The following is a 23,512-nucleotide window of genomic DNA, read 5'->3' as shown; positions in this document are numbered from 1 at the left end:
CGCTCCCTCCCCCTCCCCCTTGGCAACAACAAGTCTATTCTCCAGGTCCCTGCATCTGTTTCTGTTCTGTAGATCGGTTCATTTGTGCCATATTTTAGACTCCACGTGTACATGATAGCATATGGTATTCATCTTTGGTACCAATTTTCAACTGCACCTTCTCGTCTACACCGAGGTTTGGGATCCGCACATTCAAATCTAAGATGGGACTAAGCAGAACCAAACCAGAAAGGCATCGGCTTTCGGATGGAGGACCCTGCAGAGAGGGGGGAGAAGGGGAACAGAAAGGAAGGGCCAGCATTCATTCAGCACCTACTGTATGTTTTAAATCCTGACCTTATTTCCTCTTCCCAACAACTGGAGAAAAAGCTGTTCTCACATCTGCCAGATGACAAGACCGGACCTTGAAGAAGTAAGGGATCCAGGAGGGGAACTGGGATTCAGACTCAGGTACTGGCCGGATCGAATGCTTATGGTTTTGTTGGAACTCCTGGCACTGATAATTCGGAAACATTTCTCAAGGGGCTCACACCTGCAGAATCCACTCTCCAGGGCCCCTCCTTTCCTTACGACCTCTAAAATGTGGCTGGGAGTTTCCTTATGAGACTCCTTTTTTTGGTTGTTTCATTTCTGGGTTTTTTTGTCTCTTTTTTTAGGGCCGCACCTGCGGCATATGGGAATTCCCAGGCTATGGGTCGAATCGGAGCTGCAGCTGCTGGCCTACACCACAGCCACAGCCACGTGGGATCTGAGCTATGTCTGTGACCTACACCACAGCTCAGGGCAACGCCAGATCCTTCACCCACTGAGCGAGGCCAGGATTCCAACCCACGTCCATATTGATACTAGTTGGGTTCGTTACCGCTGAGCCACGATGAGAACTCCCAAGACTACTTGGTTTTTTGTTTGTTTTTGTTTTAGTGAATGTATATAAATGTATTTTATATGCACAGATTCACAGTTTCACTTGTTGTCTTGCTGGCTTCAATACAAATTTCCCCATAAGTTCTTCATCCACAAACTCTCCCTCCATGACACAAAATCGGAGGTTCCCATTATGGGTTGGCAGTAACAAGCCCCACTAGTATCCATGAGGATGTGGGTTCGATCCCTGGCCTCGCTCAGTGGATTAAGGATCCAGCGTTGCCATGAACTGTGGTGTAGGTTGCAGACGCAGCTCAGATCCCAAGTTGCTGTGGCTGTGGTGTAGGCTGGCAGCTGTAGCTCTGATTCGACCCCCAGCCTGGGAACTTCCATATCCCACCAATACAGCCCTAAAAGAAAAAAGAAAAAAAAAAATCATCACCACCAAGGAGAGATGAGAAAAGAATTGACACAGCTAAAGATGACAAATTTCATCTGCTTGCGCCAAGTCCAGTAAGCTAAGCTGGAAGTCCTGAGTCCTGGGTGAGAGGGGCCTCTGGGCTTGGCCGCTGTGGTCTGTTAGCAAAGGTGCCCACACAGGGGCCGGAGAGAGGCAGCCTTCTTGGCAGGGGTTCAAGAGGCCCGGCTCCTCCCACCCCAAAGGGGCCCTGGGACTGGAGGTGCCCTGTTAGCTGGGGCATCCCCAGTCATAGGGGAGCAATGCCCAGGGAGGGTTTGGACAAAAGGCTCAGCCTTGGACACTCGAGGAGTTGGCATCGCCTCTGTGACCAGAAGTTAGCCGGACCACCTACCCTTGGATAAGTGGGCTCAGGAGTTCCCATTGTAGCTCAGTGGGTTAAGAATCATACTGGTATCTATGAGGATCCCTGGCCTCGATCAGTGGGTTAAGGATCCAGCATTGTCGCAAGCTGCAGTATAGGTCACAGATGTGGCTGGGATCCCACGTTGCTATGGCTGTGGCAGAGACCAGCAGCTGCAGTGCCAATGCCGCTCCTAGCCTGGGAACTACCATATACTTTGGGTGCTGCCCTAAAAAGGCAAAAGAAAGAAAGAAGAAAGAAAGAAAGAAAGAGAGAAAGAAAGAGAGAGAGAAAGAAAGAGTTCCCATTGTGGCTCAGTGGTTAACAAATCTGACTAGGAACCATGAGGTTGCAGGTTTGATCCCTGGCCTCGCTCAGTGGGTTAAGGATCCGGCATTGCCGTGAGCTGTGGTGTAGATCACAGATGCAGCTAAAATCCCGTGTTGCTGTGGCTGTGGTGTAGGCCGGCAGCTACAGCTCCGATTAGACCCCTAGCCTGGGAACCTCCATATGCTGCAATGTGGCCCTAGAAAAGACGAAAGAAAGAGAGAGAGACAGAGAGAGAGAGAGAGAGAAAGAAAGAAAGAAAGAAAGAAAGAAAGAAAGAAAGAAAGAAAGAAAGAAAGAAAGAAAGAAAGAAAGAAAGAAAGAAAGAAAGAAAAAAAGAGAGGGAGGAAGGGAGGGAGGGAGAAAGAGAAATGTGGGCTCAGCCGCAAGCCCTGCCGGAGGAAGGCCATCCCCGCCTCCGTCTCCACCGGCCCAGCCTGCAGGTCCTCACCCTACCCGGGTCAGCTTGGCCCCTCTGGTGTCCATGCAGATGCTGCTGCAAGCAGCACTTCTCCTGAATTTCCTACAGGAAAACACTCACAAGAGGCCTCTGTGTGCCTGAGGGACTTGACTGAAGTTGGGGTTGCCGGGGCTTCCCTTGCAGCAGTGAACCAAACAGCTGAAGGTCCTGTGGTGAGGCAAGCTGGCCACTCGCTTTGGCTCAGAATTGAAAAGGGTGCCAAAAATCAAGATAAAGACTATTTTCATGTGACAGGTAATAGGGAAAAGTCCACGACAAACAAAATCTCAACATTTCAAAGGGAGCTGCCTGGTGGTCTAGTGGTTAGGACTCTGCACTTTCACTGCTGTGGCCCAGGTTCAATCCTTGGTCTAAGAACTGAGATCCCGGGTCAAGCCACTGAACGTCTCAGCTGAGAGGAAAAAAAAAAAAAAAATTTAGGAGCTCCCATCATGGCTCGGTGGTAATGAACCTGACCAGTATCCATGAGGACGTGGGTTCAAACCCTGGCCTCGATCAGTGGGTTAACGATCCAGTGTTGCCGTGAGCTGTGGTATATGTCGCAGATGTGGCTCAGATCTGGTGTTGCTGTGGCTGTGGTGTAGGCCGGCCGCTGCGGCTCCGATTCAACCCCTGGCCTGGGAACCTCCATGTGCAGCAGATGCAGCCATTAAAAAAAAAAAAAAAAAAGCTCATGGGTCTAAATGCCAGAGCTTTTGGTTTTTTGTTTGTTTGTTTTTGTCTTTTTCTGGGGCCGCTCCCGCGGCATATGGAGGTTCCCAGGCTAGGGGTTTGAATCGGAGCTGTAGCCACCGGCCTACACCAGAGCCACAGCAACTCGGGATCCGAGCCGCGTCTGCAACCTACACCACAGCTCACGGCAACGCCGGATCGTTAACCCACTGAGCAAGGGCAGGGACCGAACCCGCAACCTCATGGTTCCTAGTCGGATTCGTTAACCACTGCGCCAGGACGGGAACTCCCAAATGCCAGACTTTTTGAATCTCTCTCTTTCCAGAAACCATGATCTTGAGTTAAGGAAAGTGTATTGAGGACTGGAAAGCAACGAAAACCAAAGTCTGCTTTTACCACGCAGTTTTCCTCCGAAGGGTCTTCTGACTTAAAGAATGACGTCACTGAGAGTCTTGGAAACATCCCCTGGAAAGAGGGACACGGCAAGAAAACGGGGCTCCAGAAGTCAAAGAGGCTGAGCACAGAGCGGGACGGGCAGACTGGAGGTGGGGGGAGAGGGAGGAAAATCTCGAGTCCAGAGGAAGAAAGGCCACCCGTGACGCCGGAAGAACCGGGCCTTTGCCACCGGCCTGAGTGCTGTCTTCATGACCCACACCTGGGGCTCAAAGCGTGTCCCGGGCGGCCCAGCACTGAGGCCAGAGGCACTGCCCCTTCCCGGCTGGGACATTTCGTGGTCTTCTCTTCATTTTCAAGAATGAGAATAAGGGAGTTCCCGTTGTGGCTCAGCGGTAATGAACCCAACTAGTATCCATGAGGATGCACGTTCGATCCCTGGCCCTCACTCAGTGGGTTAAAGGATCTGGCATTGCCGTGAGCTGTGGTGTAGATGGTGGATGCTGCTCAGATCCTGTGTTGCTGTGGCTGTGGCACAGGCCGGCCGCTACAGCTCCAATTGGACCCCTCGCCTGACAACCTCCATATGCCATGGGTGTGGCCCTAAAAAAAAAAAAAAAAACCAGGGCGATTAGCAGACTGGAGATGTGATTTATGAAGAAGGGTGAACACAGGAAATGTGCCAGTCTCAGCTCGATGGTGACATGAGCAGACATGCGCCAACTGTGGGCCTCAGGAAGGAGCTAAGACATTACAGGAGCCCCAGGGGGCCGCTCCAGGAAGCAGAAACTGAGCCGCAGAAACTGAGCCACAGAAACCTTCGGCTGAATTATCAGGAAACTGCCCCTAGAGCTGCGAAAGCCAGGGCAGAAGGAGGAGTGGATGTGGGGATGGCAGGGACGGGCCTTTCCTCTTCCCACCGGACTTCTAGGGAGAAGACACCAGAAACTCTGTGGACCCAGGAAAGGTGCCCAGCACCCAAAGGAAATGGCACTGGGGCCTGGCCTGCTGCAGCATCGGGGGAGCTGGCAAACCTGGCCATGGGATCCTGGTTTTGGAAAATTGGTCTGTTGGGAGCTTTATTAGTAGTAGAAGTATTTTGATTTTGGGGGCCGCACCTACAGCATATGGAGGTTCCCAGGCTAGGGGTCAAATTGGAGCTATAGCTGCTGGCCTACACCACAGCCACAGCAATGGAGGATCCGAGGCGGGTCTGCGACCTACACCACAGCTCACGGCAACACTGGATCCTTAACACACAGAGCAAGGCCAGGGATCGAACTCGCAACTCATGGTTACTAGTCGGATTCATTTCTACTGCACCACCACAGGCGCTCCCTCTATTGGGAGCTTTGGTCAAGATTCCTTTTTTACATAAACCAGTTTGAGTTGGATGTTTGTTGCAACTGACTCTTCAACAAACACCCCAAAGGAAAACTGTTGCCTTCCATAAATAATTTCCAATATAGTACGGCTTCAGGAATGGCTGGGTCCAGGACTTCAGCTGAGATCACCAGGACCTGGTCTCTCTCCGTCTTCTTACTCGGCTTTCTTCCATGTTGGCCTCATTCTCAGGCAGATTCTTCCGCACAGTGGTGAGATGGGAACCGCCAGCTCTCGGCTCACATCCCAGAGACCTCAGGGAAAGGAAATCTTTCCCCGTAGACCCCCCCCACCAAATCAACTCTCGTTAAACCAATTGAGTGTCACGTGCCCACCGCCCTCGTCACCAACCAGACTGATCTCGGGGTGGGGTGATGCAGTGATCATCGGCCGTCCAGCACTCTGGCCCTGGGGTTGGAGTGGGGTCGGCCCCTCTCAATCCAAATGAGCTGCCTGTGGAGGGGAGGGGTCTCCGTAGGAAAAGTAACATTCTGCTTCCAGAAGTAGGAGGGACGGAGCTGAGAGGGCAGAACCGCGCCGTGAGGAAGCAGAGCACAGAGGGCCAAGGAAGGGACTAGCAACCTGAGGCAGCCTCTTGGGGCCCCTATGCAAGGCCATCACTGAGCTCCTGGGGAGACCAGGACCCCCGCTGAACCCCAGCCCACAAGGCTGGGCCCCTTCACACCCTGTCACTTAGTAAGGATTGCCCTGAAGTCTGGCTGAATCTACAGCTCAAGGAAATCAGTGCCTCCAGGGGTCTGGAAAAGCTGGGGTCCCGGGACCCTGGGGGGTCTAAACCCAGAAGGGTGAGAGGGCACATCCAGGCACCCACAGCGCCCCTGCCTCTTTGCGGGGAGCTCCCAGTCTCAGCCTCTGAAAGGAAGAGCCCCCTTCTCCTGCTCAAGGCCTGGCTTGGCCCTGGGCATGTGGTTTAAGCCCATGAGGTGAGGGATGCTGGGTGGGGAAAGTGGCCTGGCCTTACGGAAAAGGTTCCCCTTGCGGATTGAAAAAAAAAAGAAGAAGAAGAAGAAGAACATATTTGATACAATGGTCCCGTTTCCACCTTTGCACTTCACCATTTTTCATCCAGGCCGGAGGGCATGGCTGGGCCGGGGCAGCAATGTGCCCTCTCAGGGAGGTGGCCTGAGGCTGAGCTGCTGTGCTAAGGGTGCCCAGGAAGGGGAAGCACAGAATTAGCCGAGCCGGATCTGCCACCTCAGGAAATCCTGTCGCATGACAGAGGCGGTGTCGTCACTTTTGAAGTTCGTTGAGCTGGGGTTTTCTGATACCTGCAACTGGAAACAGCCCACCTAAGCGGGACTGAAGGGTTGCAGTTCCACTCAGAGCAGGAGGGGACGGGGCAGGCTGGGAGCCCAGAGCCAGGAGTGGTTGGGGGCCTGAGCGTTGCTTTGCACCTGTCGGTTTCTGCTGCAAGAAACTGCTTTTCCCATCATTTCTAAGCCACAGTGGAGAATTTATTTCTTAAGTAATTGTCCTATTCTGATTTAAGTAAGCTTCCCTTAGAGGTCCCTGGTGGCCTGGCAGGTTAGGAATCCAGTGTTGTCACTGCTGTGGTGTGAGTTTGATCCCTGCATGCCTCCGGAATGGCCAAAAAAAACCAAAAAAAAAAAAAACAGCAGCAACAACAACAACAACAAAATAATTAGCCTCCCCCCAAAAAAACCAGGAAATTTTCTTTGGACACAAGTTTTCAAAAAAGACAACTCCCCACCTCACTATCCATCAATAGGGGGTCATTCGGCTCATTCAGCTTGCAGCTATTTGATAGCTTCGTGCGCAGCCACTAAACTGATGCTGACAAACATTGCTTAAAGATACAAGAGATGCTTTGTGTATGCTATTAAAAGAGGGGGAAAAAAAGAACAAAAAACATATGTACGGCATGACCTCGATTTCATATGCATATATGTATTTTTAAAAATACACACACACCAAAAAAAAAAAAGACTTGTAAGAAAATACAACAGTGTTTAGCCTTGGGTGGTAGAATTTGGGGTCATATTTATTTTCATCTCTATATTTCTACCTAGTTTTCAAATTTTCTACAATGAGTCTATATTAGGATTATAACCTGAAAATAGAGTGAATATTAAAATAAAGCACTGAGGAGTCCTAGCTGTGGCGCAACGGGATCAGCAGTGTCTCTGTAACACTGGGACACAGGTTGGATCTCCAGCCTGGCACAGTGGGTTAAGGATCCAGCATTGCCACAGCTGTGACACTGGTCACAACTACATCTCTGATCTGATCCCTAGCCCAGGAACTCCATATGCCATGGGCGGCCCAAAAAGGAAAAAATAAGGAGTCCCCGTTGTGGCTCAGGAGTAACAAACCCAACTGGTATCCATGAGAACTCGGGTTCAATCCCTGGCCCTGCTCAGTGGGCTAAGGATCCAGCATTGCTGTGGCTGTGGCATAGGCCGGCAGCTATAGCTCCCATTCGACCCCTAGCCTGGGAACTTCCAGACAATGAGGGTGCAGCCCTAAAAAGAAAAGGAAAGACAAAACAAAACAAAAAAATGCCTCCTTGCACAAAATAAAATAAAGCACTTGACAGCACTGGAGAAAGGGCTGGAAAAAGAGACAAGAAGCCTTTGCACATTTTCCTCAAAGTCCAGATCCCTGAGCACCCACAGACGCCCCCTCAGACGAGAGCAGACTGGTCCTAGGAATGCTGTTGAGCACAAGGCTCACCCTGCAGATTATATGAAAGGCAAAAAGTCACAGGCTGGGATTCCTGGGCCCAGGAGCCCCTGACAGGTGCAGGCCCCACCTCCCCGCCTCCATCACCAGTTGCCTCCCTCACCTCTGCATTCCCACCAGATCCTGGGAGCTTTCTCCCCCAGACCAAGAGGCGGCAAAGGCCCCAGAAGGGAGCGGGTGTCCAAGAGGCCCCAGCCCAGGCCGAGTCCCCTGGAGCCCCTCTTACTGGGGGAGTTTGGCACGTGGGAGGTTAATTCTCTTATCAAAACCGTACAAAATCCTAATTTTGCAGAGTGGCAATTTGGGGGGGAAAAAAAAAAACCCAGCAATGGGAAAATGTTGGTTATGCAGCACTAGACATTCAGTTCTCAGGGGATCAATTATAAAAACACTCATTCAGCTATTTCTATTCAAATGAACACCTGAAGAGGAGGCCTCAATGGTTTTAAAAGTGTGTGGATATTACTGGATAAATGTTAGTCCAATAAAAGAGATCATCAGCCGCTATTTGTGTACATTTAAGTTGACACTAAAAAGATCTTTGTGGAGGAGCGCCGAGCGGCTTCTTTTCCTGCGTGCATCTTTTTACCTCCTATTCCCTTAACACTTTAGCAACTGAAGACAACAGACCAAATGCGCCTGGGTCATGGGTTGGGGGTGTTTTTCCTTCTTCCTCCCCTGAGATTAAAGGGACACCTGAAGTGGGGAGCCCAGGTCCCTGATACTGATGAATATGTAAAGTCCTGCTTGGAGGCGCAGGCACGGTCTCTAATAAGAATGCACGAGTCAGTGTTTGAAAACAGACATTTGCATTTGCCCTGCGGTCACAGTACATGGACCATTCTTATTCAAAAATTTATTTTTCTTTTTTTTAAGGCCTGGAATTATTCCGGGCCCTCGCTCCCCACCCACACACACAGCCAGTTTTTTGTGTTCCCTTTAAACAGAAATTAAGAGAAGGGAGCCCAGAGCCCTCTAGCTGCTTCCTCTGCAGTTGTTGCACACAGGGGAGGGACCCGCCCCCCAAACAAGCTCCCAGATGGGGACCCCCCGCCCCGCAAAGCCTGGTTCCTGCAGATACTTCTTTCATGTCCAGAGCGGTTCTCAGGCCAGAATGAAATGCAGAATTAAAAAGGGAGCAAAACAAAGGGGAAGGGAAGGTTGGGGCTCCAGCAACACCCCCAAAAGGAGTCAGGGAGGGATTCACTGGCGTGGCTGGGTGCTGGCCGTGTCCGCCTGAGGCTGGCATTTCTCAGCTAGTTCTGGACAAGGTGACCAGGGCGCTGTGGTTTCTGGGGTAATGTCCCAGGGAAAAGCGCACCCAGCTGTTCATTTTTGAAAAATAAACTTTATCACGGGGGCCTTTTCATCTCGAACCGTTCCATTGTTGGCAGTGTCTGACAGGGGGCAGGTGCCACCATTTGGGGACAAGGAACCCAGCGTGAATACCCCGTCGCTCTCGCCTCTCTCCTCGGTTGCTGCTTCCCCAGCAAAGGGCGCTTGGCCTCTTCTGCTCAGAGGCCCCGCCTCCAAGGCGCCCGCGCCCGCCGCGGGGATGCCACCCCCGAGACGACGCCCACCGCCAGTGCCGACCGCGCGGCCTCCCGCGGACCGAGCGCGGGCCCCTCCCGGGACCCCGGCTCCCGTCCTCTGCGCAGCCCCCGCCGCGCCCCCTCCAACCCGGGAGGTCGGCCGAGGTCAAGTGCTGAGCCCGCCACCACCGAGTTTGTCTCCTTCCTCCTAACGTCCGAGCGCCCCGGGCTCGCCCTGTGCGCGCGGCGCCTCCTCCCGGCCCGGGCGGTGGCGCATCGGACCTGTCTTCACTTTGTCCCGGGGCGCGGCGGGGACCGGGCGGCGGGGGAAGAGGGGCGCCGTGCGGTTCTGGGCTGGGCCGAGCCGCCGGTCGCGGAGGCCACCGGCCGAAGTGCACAGGTTCCTTTGTGGCCGTCCTGGGTCCGGCGAGCCGAGCCCCCATTTCAGGGCTAACAGTGACACCTGCAGTTTAACCCGCCACATGTCACGCTGCGGGACAGCCGCCCTGGAGGATCTGGGCCTCGGGCCACCTCCCCACCCGGGGTCCAAGGGGCCAGGCTGGCCAGAGGACCTCAGGGAGAGGGCTGGCTCTCAGCTCTCTGGGCCTGGTGAAGGATCCAGAGAGGCAGGGACCCACCTGCCACCCCCAGTTTGCAGCTCTGAGCCTCCAGAACCAAGGACTTGGGCCAGCTGCTCTCTCTCTAGCCAGGCCTCCAGCAGGCAGCCCCTGGCCACCAACCTGGGCCAGCCCAGAGCCCGGGGGTCCTTGCCAGTTGTGGGGGCCAGGGGAGCAGCAGGCCCAAGAACACCAGTTTCAGCAGCCCAACAGCCACATATGGGAACCTGGGCTCTTTCTCACCAGCATCCTGATGGCCCGTCACTCACGTCCAACGCCCTCATTTATAGAGAAGACAGGACCACAGTGCAGAAGCAGATGGGTCAAGGTCACCCAGGACTGCCAGGGACCCCTTCCTGGCATGGGCATCATGGGCATGCACAGGCAGCTTTCCCATAGCTTGTCCCCTCTCTGCCACAGCCCACTCTTCACACTCACACACATGCCTGCACACGTGTACACCATGTGTGTACAATCAGCAGGTCAAGATTGTTTTGCCTCTCTGAAGCCAGGGCCAGGTCCCGAGGCTGGTTTCCACAGCCCCAGCCTGCCTTCCTCCCAAACGCACTGGATCGCAGAAGTCTGAGAGCCAGGACTCTGGGAAGTGGGAACAAAAATGAACCGACGCAAAGATTTCTTTATAACTTTTCTCAATATTCTGCTGATTGCTAGCTCAGTAGCAGATGTGGTATGCTTAATGATGCATAGACAAGAAGCAGCCCCTAATCCCTAAATGAACTTCTTATCTCTAAATATATACAGGGCAAGCTATATAAACTCCATCGAGCCCCTCTGCCATCCCTCCCAGCTACCCGAATCGGGGACTGGAAGGAGAGAATGGGCGCTTAGGAGACCCAGCAGGGGTACGTGGAGGACTGGGAGAAGAGGGTGGCCACCTCCATGTGACCCAACTGTCCCTGGTCCGGGCAGCCCAGCTGCCTCTCCTTTCCCAGGGGAGAATCTGAGGGTCTCCCTCTCCAGGAGTCTCCAGCGTCGGCTGCAGCAGCAGCCATCAAATCTGCACCAGCTAACACTCCATCCAGTTAGTTGCTTCCCATTAAAGGTACCAAACAAGGATCTCCTGCTGTAGGATGGGCGTCAGCAGCATCTTGGGAGTGCTTGGCATGAGGGTTCCATCCTCAGCCTGGCACATTGGGTAAAGGATCCGGCACTACTGCAGCTGCAGCTTAGGTCGAGACTGTGGCTCAGATCTGCTCCCTGGCCTGGGAGCTCCATATGCCTCGGGGCAGCCAAAATGGAAAATAATCAATTAATTAATTAAAATAAAGGCATCAAATGATCCCCTCAGACTGGCTTTTCTTCCTAATCTTGGCCTCTGCAAAATACGTCTGTGGCAAGAATCAGCAAGTTTTTCCAACTGAATTTTTGATAAAGGAGATTAAAAGGGCCTTGGCCCTGGGCCTTCTTTACTGTGTGCAGGTGCTGGGCCGGGGCCAGGGAGGGCCCAGGGACCAGTGGGGACAGATAGGAGTTCCAAGTGCAGGTGTGTGCCAGAGGCAGACCACTGGGCCACAAGAACACAGACTGGGGAGCCCTGCACCCTCCTTTCTGCACCGAGCCGGGCAGGAGTGTCAGAGAGGGGACAGAAGAAACAGTCAGAGCCAAGACTCCAGGCAAGAGATGGCCCGGCCTATTCAAGAGCTGGCAGGTGAGTCTGGATGGCTGAAGGACTGAGTAACAGAGAACCTGGGAGCAGCCAGGGCCTCTAGTGCTGAGAAAGGATGTTGGCTTTTTTTTTTTTTTTTTTGGTCTTTTTAGGCTGCACCCGAGGCATATGGTAGTTCCCAGTCTAGAGGAATCAGAGCTGCAGCTGCCAGCCTACACCACAGCCACAGCAATGCTAGATCCTTAACTTCCTGAGCAAAGCCAGAGATGGAACCCGTGTCCTTATGGATGCTAGCTGGGTTCATTACCGCCAAGCCACAGTGGGAACTCCAGGAGATTGATCTTTATCTTGCAGGAGGTGAGGGGGACTCAGGTTGCTCTTGAGGCCATGCTGAGTGGGTGGAGGAGGGTGGGTTTCCATTCAAGCCTCAGCCCCAGAGATCCCAAGATCCCTGGTCAAGCCGTTTTAAATGGCTGTTTAGCCCAGACGGCCTGCTCATCTTCAAGGAAACCCAAAGAAGCACAAAGAAACAGGGTGGAACAGAGAGTGAAATGGCCCTCCGCCCACCCCATAGCCAAAGGAGAGCTTATGCATATGCAATGGGGGCCCACTTCGAAAGCTTTCCATTAGCCGCGTGGAGAAGCCGAGGCTGGGCTGGGGAATCTATATTTCACCTTACGTTGCACACAGCTGGGTTCAGACTGGCACCGGTGCTCATATGCAAAAAAGGCAGTATCTGTATTCATCAGGACTCTCCCTGGGAAGCCAGGAGGGGCCGGGCTCCTCTTTCAGAGCTGACAAACAAAGAGAGGTGGGAGGGGCCTGCCAGGGGGTGGCAGGCTGGCAGGCAAGAGCCAGGAGGGACAGAGGCCATTGCAAGTCAGACAAGTCAGAGGCCATTGCATTGCCAAAGCACAGACTTCACGGGAAAAAACATCCTTCAACAAAGAGAAGACATAAAACCCCAAGGAACTGGCAGCCAGAAGCACCCCCAAGAACCCCTGTCAACTGGCCTCATTTTATGGATGGGAAAACTGAGGCTCAGAGAGAAGAAATAATTTTCTGAGAGACACACAGCCAGTTGTGATTTTTTTTTCTTGTTTTTTTGGTTCAGATGCAAATACAGTTCTGTTGAATTTCTGTTCCTATGGGTAAAGAAAGATCCAGGAAATCCTTAGTAGGTTGGTCCTACCCAGGCCATGCTAATATTCTGCTAAGCCCTGTGTGGAGAGGAAAAAAAAAAAGGTTGACGGCGTGCTCCTTGCCTTCAAGACGCCTGTTGGGAATAAAAATACTAGCTCCTGCAAAGAACACTTAGCAAACAAGAAAAAGCAGACGGCAGTAAGAAGAACTAAATGCCCAGGGCTGTCTGCGTTCTTGGAGGAAGCCAGAAGAGGCGCACGCGAAGGACGAAGGATGGAGAGACGACGGCGGGCCTGTTCACCGAATCTCCCGGCTCAGCATCACCTCAGGGGGTGGGGCTCCAAGGCATCCTTCACCTTGTACCTTTCTTCCACGTCACTCCCAGCCGGCTCTTGCCTCCCCCACCCCCAAACCCCCTTCCTGAGGGTCTTCTGGGAGAACATTGTACAAACACCTCAGCAGTCTGTGCAGAGGGATGCAGAGAAAAGACACAGCCCCAAGGATTCAAAGTGTCTGACTCTGGTTTTGTTTGTTTTTTTTTGTTTTGTTTTCTTTTTAGGGCCGCACCCTTGGCATACGGAGGCTCCCAGGCTAGGAGTTGAATCGGAGCGACAGCTGCCAGTCTATGCCACATCCGTAGCAATGCAGGATCTGAGCTGCCTCTGCAACCTACACTACAGCTCACGGCAATGCCAGATCCTTAACCCACTGAGTGAGGCCAGGGATCAAACATGCCACCACATGGTTCCTAGTCAGATTCGTTTCCAGGAACTCCAAAGTGTAGGACTCTTAAAAAGTCAACTGAGGCCAAAAGGCAGTGATTGTTCCCTCCATGGTAACAATTAGCAAGTCGACTAGCAAAGCAGCTATCTATGCCAGATTCAGGCAGCCTACACAGTGGACACTTTTTTTTTCTTTTTTTTTTTGTCTTTTTTTTTTGCCATTTCTTAGGCCGCTCCCGCAGCATATGGAGATTCTCAGGCTAGGGGTCGAATCGGAGCTGTAGCTGCCGGCCTACACCAGAGCCACAGCAACACAGGATCCGAGCTGCGTCTGCGACCTACACCACAGCTCATGGCAACGCCGGATCCTTAACCCACTGAGCAAGGCCAAGGATCAAACCCGCAACCTCACGGTTCCTAGTCGGACTCGCTAACCACTGAGCCACGACGGGAACTCCGACACTGGACACCTTTAATCTGAACTAGTTTCTTAATGTGCAAAATGCAGTTAACAGAAAGTTCCCGTTGTAGATCAGTGGTAAGGAGCCTGACCAGTATCCATGACGACACAGGTTTGATCCCTGGCCTCGATCAGTTGGTTAAAGGATCCAGCGTTGCCAGGAGCTGTGGTGCAGGTTGCAGATGTGGCTTGGATCTCACGTGGCTGTGGTTGTGGTGTAGGCTGGCAGCTGCAGCTCCAATTTGACCCCTAGCCTGGGAACTTCCATATGCCACAGGCGCAGCCCTAAAAAGCAAAAACAAAAAAATGCAGTTAACGAGGCCTACTTTGTAAGCCCGTCATGAGGATTAGGTACGTGACAGTATTTAACCAGGTATACATGAAGCTAGCTGACATTAAAGGCATCCAGGAGAATCTGATATAACAGCATAGCCACAAACCTGTACCCACGAATGACCCATGAGAGAGCCACCAAGAGCCTAGCTATGCCACTGCAGAGGCAGGGCCAAGCCTTGGCGATGGGTGGGTGATGCTCTTCCCAGAGCCTTTTCTGCTCCCAGCTGGGCTCAGAGAATCAGGGCTGAGTTGCAGAGGGACAGAGTGTCTGCAAGCCACAGACAAGCCAGCGTTGTCACTTGGAGCCCAGCTCTTTGGCCGCATTGGAGTGTTCCCTTCACCTTTTCAAAGCCAACTTCTCTTGAAATGCTCTTCGCGTCCATTCAAAGAAGAGAATTAGAGCAATACCACATTCATTTTTTATAAGAATGACTCACAGACCAAGATTGGTGTTTTGTTTTGTTTTGTCTTTGAAATCACCTCAGTTCCAGCTTGGTTTCCTTTGCCTGCCCTGGTCCAGTGCGGGGCTGCCATTGCTCTGGCCGTCCTCACACTCTGGATTAGCCCCTGTCACTTTATTCTGTAAAACCCACCCTTGCCAGGGAGGTGGTGACCTCGGAGGCTTTGGGAAACCAGCGATGAGTCCTCATTCAAGGGGAGGGTTTTGACAGTGACCCCTGAGATCTCCAAGGACCTTCCAGGTCCAACCGCATCCCCATTCGCTGGGCTTCCTGTCTTGGTTTGTTCAGTAAATGACAATAAGAATTGTCACGTGGTGTCTCTTCCCAGGAAGGGGACCAGACCACAGGCGGAAATGGCTCCTGCCTTGAGGAAGCTGCTCGGCCCTCAGGGTCCCCTCTTCTGGTCTGTCTGCTCAGGCCTGGTCAAGGGTTCGAATTCCGAGTGACTGCTTCCCAGCGGTGCCCTTGAATAAGTCACTGGATGTCTCTCAATTCTTAGGTTCCAGGCAGCAAAACTACTGCTGTGGGCTGTTTGAGGACTGGAAGATGCGGAGAGGGCCAAAGAGGACCTGGGACACGGGCGGCGTCCTCTCTCCTACACATCCCCTTCATACCCTCGGCTCCATCGTCTACAAGGCGTGGGACCCTGGACGAGTATGAGACTGCTCTGGGCCTCCACTTCAGCATCTATAAAATGGGAACCGCAACATTACCTGCTCAGAGGATTACTGATTCAATGAGATAACCCATGTAGGGCATTTAGTGCAGTACCTAGTACATCAAGTCCTCCCCTCCCCACTGCCCCTTTTTTTCCGCTGGCCACACTGACAGCATGTGGAAGTTCCCAGGCCAAGGACTGAACCTGAGCTAAAGCAGAGACCCAGCCTATAGCAGTGACAATGCGGGATCCTTAACCATGGGGTCATCAGAGAATTCCCCCCATCCAGTCTTTTATTTTATTTATTTATTTATTTTTTTATTTTTAAGCCTGAACCTTTGGCATATGGAAGTTTCTAGGCTAGGGGTCAAATTGGAGCCACAGCTGCTGGGCCTACACCACAGCCACAGCAATGGAGGATCCTAGCCGCGTCTGCAACCTACACCACAGGTCAGGACAACCCTGGATCCTTAACCCACTGAGCGAGGCCAGGGGTCGAACCGGCATCTTCATGGATGCCAGTCAGGTTGGTAACCCAGTGAGCCACAACGGGAACTCCTTCCTATCAAGTCTTAATAAATGCTAGCTGGTTACCTCCCCCACCCCTCGGGGACATCAGGAGCTCCTCAGGGTGGGAACTGGTCAATCCTTCAAACATGAACGTAACACTGACAAGCACTGTGGACTGGCTAGAGCCTAGGGGCATGGATGGAGACGCCCCCAGCTTTTGGAGCTTGGTTCCCAGCTGGGTGACAAGGCACTGCTGAGAGATGCAGAGGGGAGGGGTCTAACCCACACTGAGGGGTCACAAGACTCTCAGAGAAGCCACAACCTGCAGGTGAGAGCCAGTCAAGCCCCAGAGGGATGGAGAGGGAGGTGTCGGCAAGAGCTTCCGAGGGTCAGGAAGTGGGGGAGAGGGGGCACCTTCATCCTTCTGACATGCCCAGAACTCAGGCCCAGCACCTGGGGCTCCAAAGTGCCACCACGCCTGCTGCCCAGTCAGCGCCCCCCTCACACTGGGCTCACAGCCTCCCTCCCCAGGAGGTGCCACCCCAGGTCCCCGGGAAGGAGACTTCCGCTCCCTCCCGTGCAGGAGCCTGAAGCAGAGCCCAGCCAGAGTGGGGACGAGGAGCCAGCGGGTCACTGCGCACCTGCATCACTGCCTATACCAGCCCTGGAAAAGCATCAGATCCCCTGAAGAGCTGCTCACACCCCCAGGTCCCAGGTCCCCAGGCAGAGGCTCAGGCTGGGAACTCAAACTGTGCCATGGAGTGGCTGGGGGTTTTGGAACCAAGGTTCCAGGCAAGGTCAAGGTTGTTGGAGGGGGCGGGGAACTGTGAGCTTTGCCTCAGGCCACACTCTCATGGCCTCTTTCTAGCAAAGCTTCCCAAAGATTTGTCCTCATTTCTCCTCCCTCCGCCTCCCCATCAACCCACCTCCTCAGATCTCCCCTCCCAGCTGAGAAGATGCTTATTGTTCCCTGGGCACCCTCCCCGCCAGCCCTGGGTGAAGGCTGTAATTAGTACCAGCAGACGGCGCATCCCAAACCCCGCTAGGCTGTCCTCCCAGGGTCTCCCACTCAGGTGACACGTTGCTCTGGGACTGGTTGCCCTTTGAGCAAAGTGCAGCGTCTCCCACCAGTGATGAGAGCAAATGCCCCCCACTGCCCCTCACGACGTGGGGGCACTGAGAGCCAGCCAGCCTTGACTCTCCGACTGCTGGGGGCTGGCTGCTGGGGACCTGAGGTCAGTGGGCAGCATGACAAGAAGAGGGAGAGCAGAGTCTGGGCCACAAGGTGGCCGTGGGTAGTGGCTGCGAGGTGGCAGTGAGGGCGGCTGTGTTCATCAGTGAACAGATGAGGGGCTGTTTCTAGCCTTAGATATAAAGATACAGCAAAGAGCAAAGCTGAGCCCCTGCAGGGTTGGACGTCAAGGACTAAAGGCTTTCTGGGGAGGACCCTGCAGAGATGGGGGCCCCCACCTTAGTAGGTCACATCATGGCCCCACATAGTGTCCCAAGGGAAGAGGTTCACAGCCTGTGCTGGCCTCAGTGCAGATCCCTCGGCTCACAAGCCCAGGGAACTTGTTTCGGGGACCTGGGGGCCACAGGAGCCACAGGAGCAGTGCTACTAACACAGACCCGGGGCTGGTGGCCAAGTGGCGGAGGCAGGTACAGGGTGGCTGGCTGAGGGCGTGACCCCCAGCATCCCACTGCAGGCATGGCTCTGCGCTGAGCCCCGTGCCCCAGCGTCCAAACGAAGCAGGTTCCCCATCAGGTCCGTGCGCTGCTGGGAGATCCAACGAGGTGGTGTCCACGCAGCACCTGGTGCGAGCCCCGGTTAAGAGGGCTGGCGTTATTGGTTTTAGAGGGCAGGGCGACCTGAGAGTCCAATCTGCCGTCACAGAGGTGGGTGAGCGAGAAGCAAGACGGAGGGCTGGAAACTGGATCTGGAATGAAATGAGGAGGGCAAGGGCGTGACAGTGAGATGGTCACTGGCAAAGCACTTCTCTTGGCCGCTCCCTGACCCTAAGCATCGTGCAAGCCCGGAGGGGCCTGGAGGCAGGGTCAGGTTCAAGGCTGAGGGGCTGAACCCGCCCTGGGTCTTCAGCTGTGCTCTCCCCCACCTGACTCAGGTCTGAACCCTGCTAAGAGCTTGGCCCGTGTCTTGGTGGTTCGCAAATGTTGCAAGACCTTCAGGACCCTCCACGATAGAACCAGTGAATCCACCACGACGGCCTCCCGGCCGCTCCACGCTCTTTTGTGCCTTGTCCTCCAAGCCTGTGGTGCCTTCGGGTCTGCGCCTTGGCATGAGCCCTGTGCGCCTGAGTGCGGTCGCCTGCTCCCCAAGGCCCCAGCTCTGCTTCACTATCACCACCCAGCTACACCTGTTTGTGACACCCTCCGCAAGGCCACCAGGAAGCTGCATGCACCCTCACACCTCTGGGCCCCTATACCACACTGTGACATCTCTGGGCACGTCTCTTTCGACCCCAGCTCCCGTTTACCAGAATTCAGAAACCCTGGCACCTTCTCCTTCCAGATTCAGCAAACTTCTTGTCGCTTCAGAAAAATGCCGCCCCTTCTAGCCCCGCACCTGGCTGCCGCAGCCTCACTCCAAGTCTACCCAGGGCAAGAGGGAGTTCTGGCCTTTCGGAAGCACCAGCCTACTCTCCTTCAGAGCCTCCCAGGGATCTTAACGCCTTTGTTTGTCCACCAGCCTGATGCTCCGTGAACAGAAAGCTTTCGGAAGGATAGGGGCTGTTCAGTTGCTTTCACCATGTGTACCCAGGACCTCTCACAACTTAAATGAAGGAACCAGTCAGTGTCTCAGAACAGAAGAGACTGGCCTTTGGAACCGGACAGGTCAACCCATTACCGGCTCCACTGCGAGTTAACTACCGAGTGTGGTGTCACCCAGAGCACCCAGCACACCAAAGACACTGAGTGAATGTCAGCTCCTGTCCCCGGGTCTCTAACAGCGCCTGGACCCGTGGCCATGTGTGGAGTGAATACACACTCACCAGAAGCACGGCCGTGTCCAGGAGAATTACACTGCCGAGCCAGGAAGATCAGAGGGGGCTGGAACGGGGCGTGAGGAAGTCCTGGCTAACTTACCATCTACTGAGCCCTTTGTTCTAACCATGAGGTATTCATTTCACCCCGGAGGCAATCGTCACGGAGAACCACCAGAATTCAACCTTCTCCTTAAGAAGTTTAGGGAGCCTTGTCACCACCACACAGCGTGTGCCCTTCTCCCTCCCAGGCCCAGGTCCAGGTCCCACCACCTTCCTCCAAGGCCACACTCCAAAGGATGGCTCGTTAGGACACACAGGCTATTCTTTCCTAGGTTCTTTGCTACACCTACTCAACAGCCCTGACAACTGGAGGGAAAATAGCCACGATATAAAACTGCTTATGATTGTCAATTGTGTTTACAAAGAAAAAAAGGGGCATGAAAGACAAAGAAAATACATGAAGATCTTTAAAACTAACTCTAAGTAAGAGGTAGCATAACGGGTAGTTTTGATTTTCTTCTTTATGCTTTTTTACATTTTTCAAGTATTACAGTGAATATGCATCTCTAATACGATCAGAAAAAAATCAGCATTAACAAATTCTCAATAGCATCAAATGTGCCTAAAATCAGTTCACCTAATAATGACTCTGCCAAAGGATGTATTCACGCCCAATCCACACTGTAAACAGTATTTACTACAGCCATGGCGTTTTATATGGAATATAATGAACAAAGCCCTCCCCACAAAAAATTCCCTTTTGAAGATTTCTATTTTTACCTCTTCAACTGCTGTCTTTATCTAATTCCCCTAAGGGCGCTTCTAACTTAATTTTGTGTTTTGAGTAAAAGGTATCAAAGGAATACCCTCAGACAGGATACAGTACTTACAGCACCTCCAGACAAGCGCTAAGGTGTTATTGTTGATATTTCTATTTGCTCAGCTCTGGAACAGTTTAAAATTCATTAGCACTTATTCTAGGCACTCTTCTGTCTTAATTGGCTAAAAAAGAAAAATATTTATAGGAAATCATCTTAATACATAAAATTACCATTAAAAAAAAAAAACAACACTAATTTTATTTTATTTTCTTAATGGCCACAGTGGCATATGAAAGTTCCCGGACCAGGGGTTGAATCTGAGTCACAGCTGTGACCTACCTCGCAGCTGCAGCAACACTGAATCCTTTAACCCACTGCACCAGGCTGAGGCTCAAACCTGCACCTCCGCAGCAACGTGAGCTGCTCCAGTTGGATTCTTAACTCATGGCGCCACAGTGAGAACTACAAAAAATCCTGATTTTATTTTTGGTTTTTTTTTTGCTTTTTTTAGGGCCACACCTGTGGCATATGGAGGTTCCCAGGCTAGGGGTCAAATCAGACCTGTACCGGCTGGCCTACACCACAGCCACAGCAATGCCAGATCTGAGCCGTGTCCGACTTACACCAGAGCTCAGGGCAACACCGGATCCTTAACCCACTGAGTGAGGCCAGGGATCAAACCTGCGTTCTCACGGATGCTAGTCAGATTTGTTTCCACTGAGCCGCGATGGGTATTCCCCAAAATCCTAATTTTAGACAAACCAATTGTTAAGAGAATTGAGTGTGACTGGGTCAGTTCACCAAACTAGCCAGAGCCGGAACCTCCCCAGCAGAATAAACACACATTCATTGCCTCTACTCTCATCAAGGTACACCTCCCCCTACAGCCTCTGTGCCACCTTTCTTTGCAGATTTCTGTTCTCCCTGTGCTTCAGCTGGCCAGCAGTAAGGGCATCCAAATAGCAGAAACGCATTTTAGCCCTTCCGAAATGGGAAGGCTATGCAAAAAAAGAGATAATAGCCCCCGTCTTTCCCATTGGTATCCAAAGAAATACACTTAGAGTTCTCCTGGGGTGAGGCGAGTTGAGGATCTGGCAGCTTGGGCTGGTACTGTGGCTCAGGTTCGATGCCTGGCCCCAGAACTTCCATACGCCCTGGGGAGGGCAAAAACAGACAAAAACCACTAAAAGGCAACACTACAGAGTGAGAGGTTGTATTTCAGGACCAAATTGCTTTTTTTTTTTTTTTTGGTCTTTTGTCTTTTTTGTTGTTGTTGCTATTTCTCGGGCCGCTCCCGCGGCATATGGAGGTTCCCAGGCTAGGGGTTGAATCGGAGCTATAGCCACCGGCCTACACCAGAGCCACAGCAACGCGGGATCCGAGCCGTGTCTGCAACCTACACCACAGCTCACGGCAACGCCGGATTGTTAACCCACTGAGCAAGGGCAGGGACCGAACCCGCAACCTCATGGTTCCTAGTCGGATTCGTTAACCACTGTGCCACGACGGGAACTCCAGGACCAAATTCTTAGAGTAAAACTGGTTCAAATTGCAACTGTGTGTGCCCACAGACAAGCATTTCACAAACTAAGCCTGTTTGCCTCTTGCGTAAATGTGGCACCATTTACTCCGTCAGTACCAACCTCAAAGGTTGCTGTAACAATGGGACCTGCTGCTTGACACCAGCTACTGTCAGAAATTTTCCCTGGGTCCATTCAGGTTTGTGCCCTCAGCCAGGAGCAGGCAGGCCTGCTCTGTCTGCTCTGAAGCTGTGCCCTGCATTTCTCTTGGCACCAGGACAAAGAGCCCTGGTGAACTGGCCAGTCTACCCCTCCCCACACTAACCTCAAAAAGAAAAGAAAAAGCGCTTTGCCTGACTCCAGACTTGGTGTCCGTACTCTGGTCCTGCCCAAATTTCCTATCAGGAAAACAGCTTTGGGAAGGAGGAGGGGTGGTTTGTCAGATCCTCCTTTGCAGTCCGCACCTGGCCTTTGTGCCTGCTCTGTAACCAAGTGGACTGAGGTTTAACAAAGCACTTCACTCTGTGTTTCTCTCTCTAAACATGTTATTTACTTGCTAATCCATGTTCAATTCCAGTAAGAAATAAAGACATAAAGAATTAATTGTTTTACTCAGAAACTGAAAGGAAAGCATTAAAGAACCCGCCCAGGGTCACGGGGTTGTTGTGGACAGGATGGTACTGGTACTTCCTAAAGGCCTGGGCTTTTCCTTCCAGCCACCAGACTGCATTCTCATCTTAACATCAAAGGTTGCACCCACAGGCAGTGGCTTCAGAAGCACAAGGCTCAGATGTGATGCAACCAGGAATACAATTCGACTGAAAGGCCAAGGTCTGGCAATATTCAACTTACTTTATTAGAGGCGTTCCTTTTCTTCTCCCACTCTAGGAATCTTCAGTGAGGCAGATTTAGGCGACTCACACCAACAAGACAGATACAAAATTTCAAGAAACTAACTGGCGACAGTATTTGGCTGAAATAATTATTTACAAACCAAATCCACCATCAGGTTGATCTGACACTAACTTTAAGCTTTAACAGAATCTCAAATATTCAGCCCCCTTCCAATGTTAGATTTCCTAAATCCTACCTTGGAGCAAAGCTCAAACTGCCAGACCATTCTGGCTAACCCAACTAAGAACTTTTTAAAACTGTCAAAACTTTAAAGCCGATGAGCATTCCAGGGTGAAAGCTTAAGTGCTAAAGCTGAGATCTGACTGCAGCTCTGCCTGGAAAACAGGTATTCTTTCCACTACACAGAAAAGCTGTTTTCAGAATGCTTCAGTTCAGCTATGTGACAAAATGGCAGTCAATAGGAATGTTGTTTTTTTGTGGGTTTGTTTTTAAAATAGGAATGTCTTCATGGGCAACTTTGCTAAACATTATTTCTAGCATGTGCCAATCCTGACATAGATGATCCAGAACCCCATGAAATTCATTAAGACGAAGGACTAGGTACCCCTACAATGCCATTCTCACAAGTGGCACCTCAAACTTTCACTGAACAAAGAGCCTAGCTAGATCTCGCATCTTATCCTCCATGGCGCCTCACCCTCCCAATAGGCTCCATGCCTCAAACCCACCAGGTGGGAGTCCCCATCCCATATTCTCCCCATGGAAACCAACACTGTGTCAAACACACTCAAATCGGAGCCCTTTAGATGCTCCTTCTAATCCTTCACTCATGAAGCTCCACTGATTTGGATGTTCATAAGTCTCCAATGTAGATGAAGCCAAAAGCCCCAAGTGAGAATTTCCAAATAATTCCAAGTTAGTGAAGTTTTCTTACTAGCCATATGAATAAAAATGTGACAAAAGATTAGCTTTCACTGGGAATATAAATTCCATGAAGCCAGCAACTAAAAAAAGTGCTGGTCCAGAGAGAATTTGAAAACATGTTGAACAAACAAGCAGAAAAGGGGCCATTACGCTGTTTTCTCAAAGATTCAGGCCTCACCTTGCTGTACATTTATCTTCCCCTTATCTCAACTGCAATACCCTTTTAAAAAAAACTTTTGCCATTTCAAAGGTCTAAGCCTTTTCAAACTCCAGAAATCCACTTTTCGAATGATCCTACAGTTTGTTAACTACTGTCAAAACCAAAGCTCTTCATAAAAGTACAAAGCTAAGACGGAGCTGATGGAAAATCCCAGGAGTCCCTGCAGCTCACCTTTCTTCTCCCCATCACAGAGCCCAAATCTGTTTTGTAGATTAGTTTATAGGCCTGTGGTGAGAACCTACCCTGAGAGGTCTGTCTGGCCAGTGAAACTTCTTGGGAGGTCCAGGCGACTCCAGGAACAAACATGGCCTTACAGAACAGGCTCTCAAACATGCTGTGATTCAAGGACTGCATTCCAGGAAAGCCCTCTATACCAGGATTCTCCAACATCCCATTTTATTTCCTCCCAAATCAAAGTCAATAGAGCAAACATGGA

This window comes from Phacochoerus africanus, chromosome 9 (genome assembly GCF_016906955.1).
Source record: "Phacochoerus africanus isolate WHEZ1 chromosome 9, ROS_Pafr_v1, whole genome shotgun sequence".
NCBI classification, from domain to species: domain Eukaryota; kingdom Metazoa; phylum Chordata; class Mammalia; order Artiodactyla; family Suidae; genus Phacochoerus; species Phacochoerus africanus.
The sequence above is the reverse complement of the archived record's forward strand: the minus strand, read 5'-3'. Positions refer to the sequence as shown.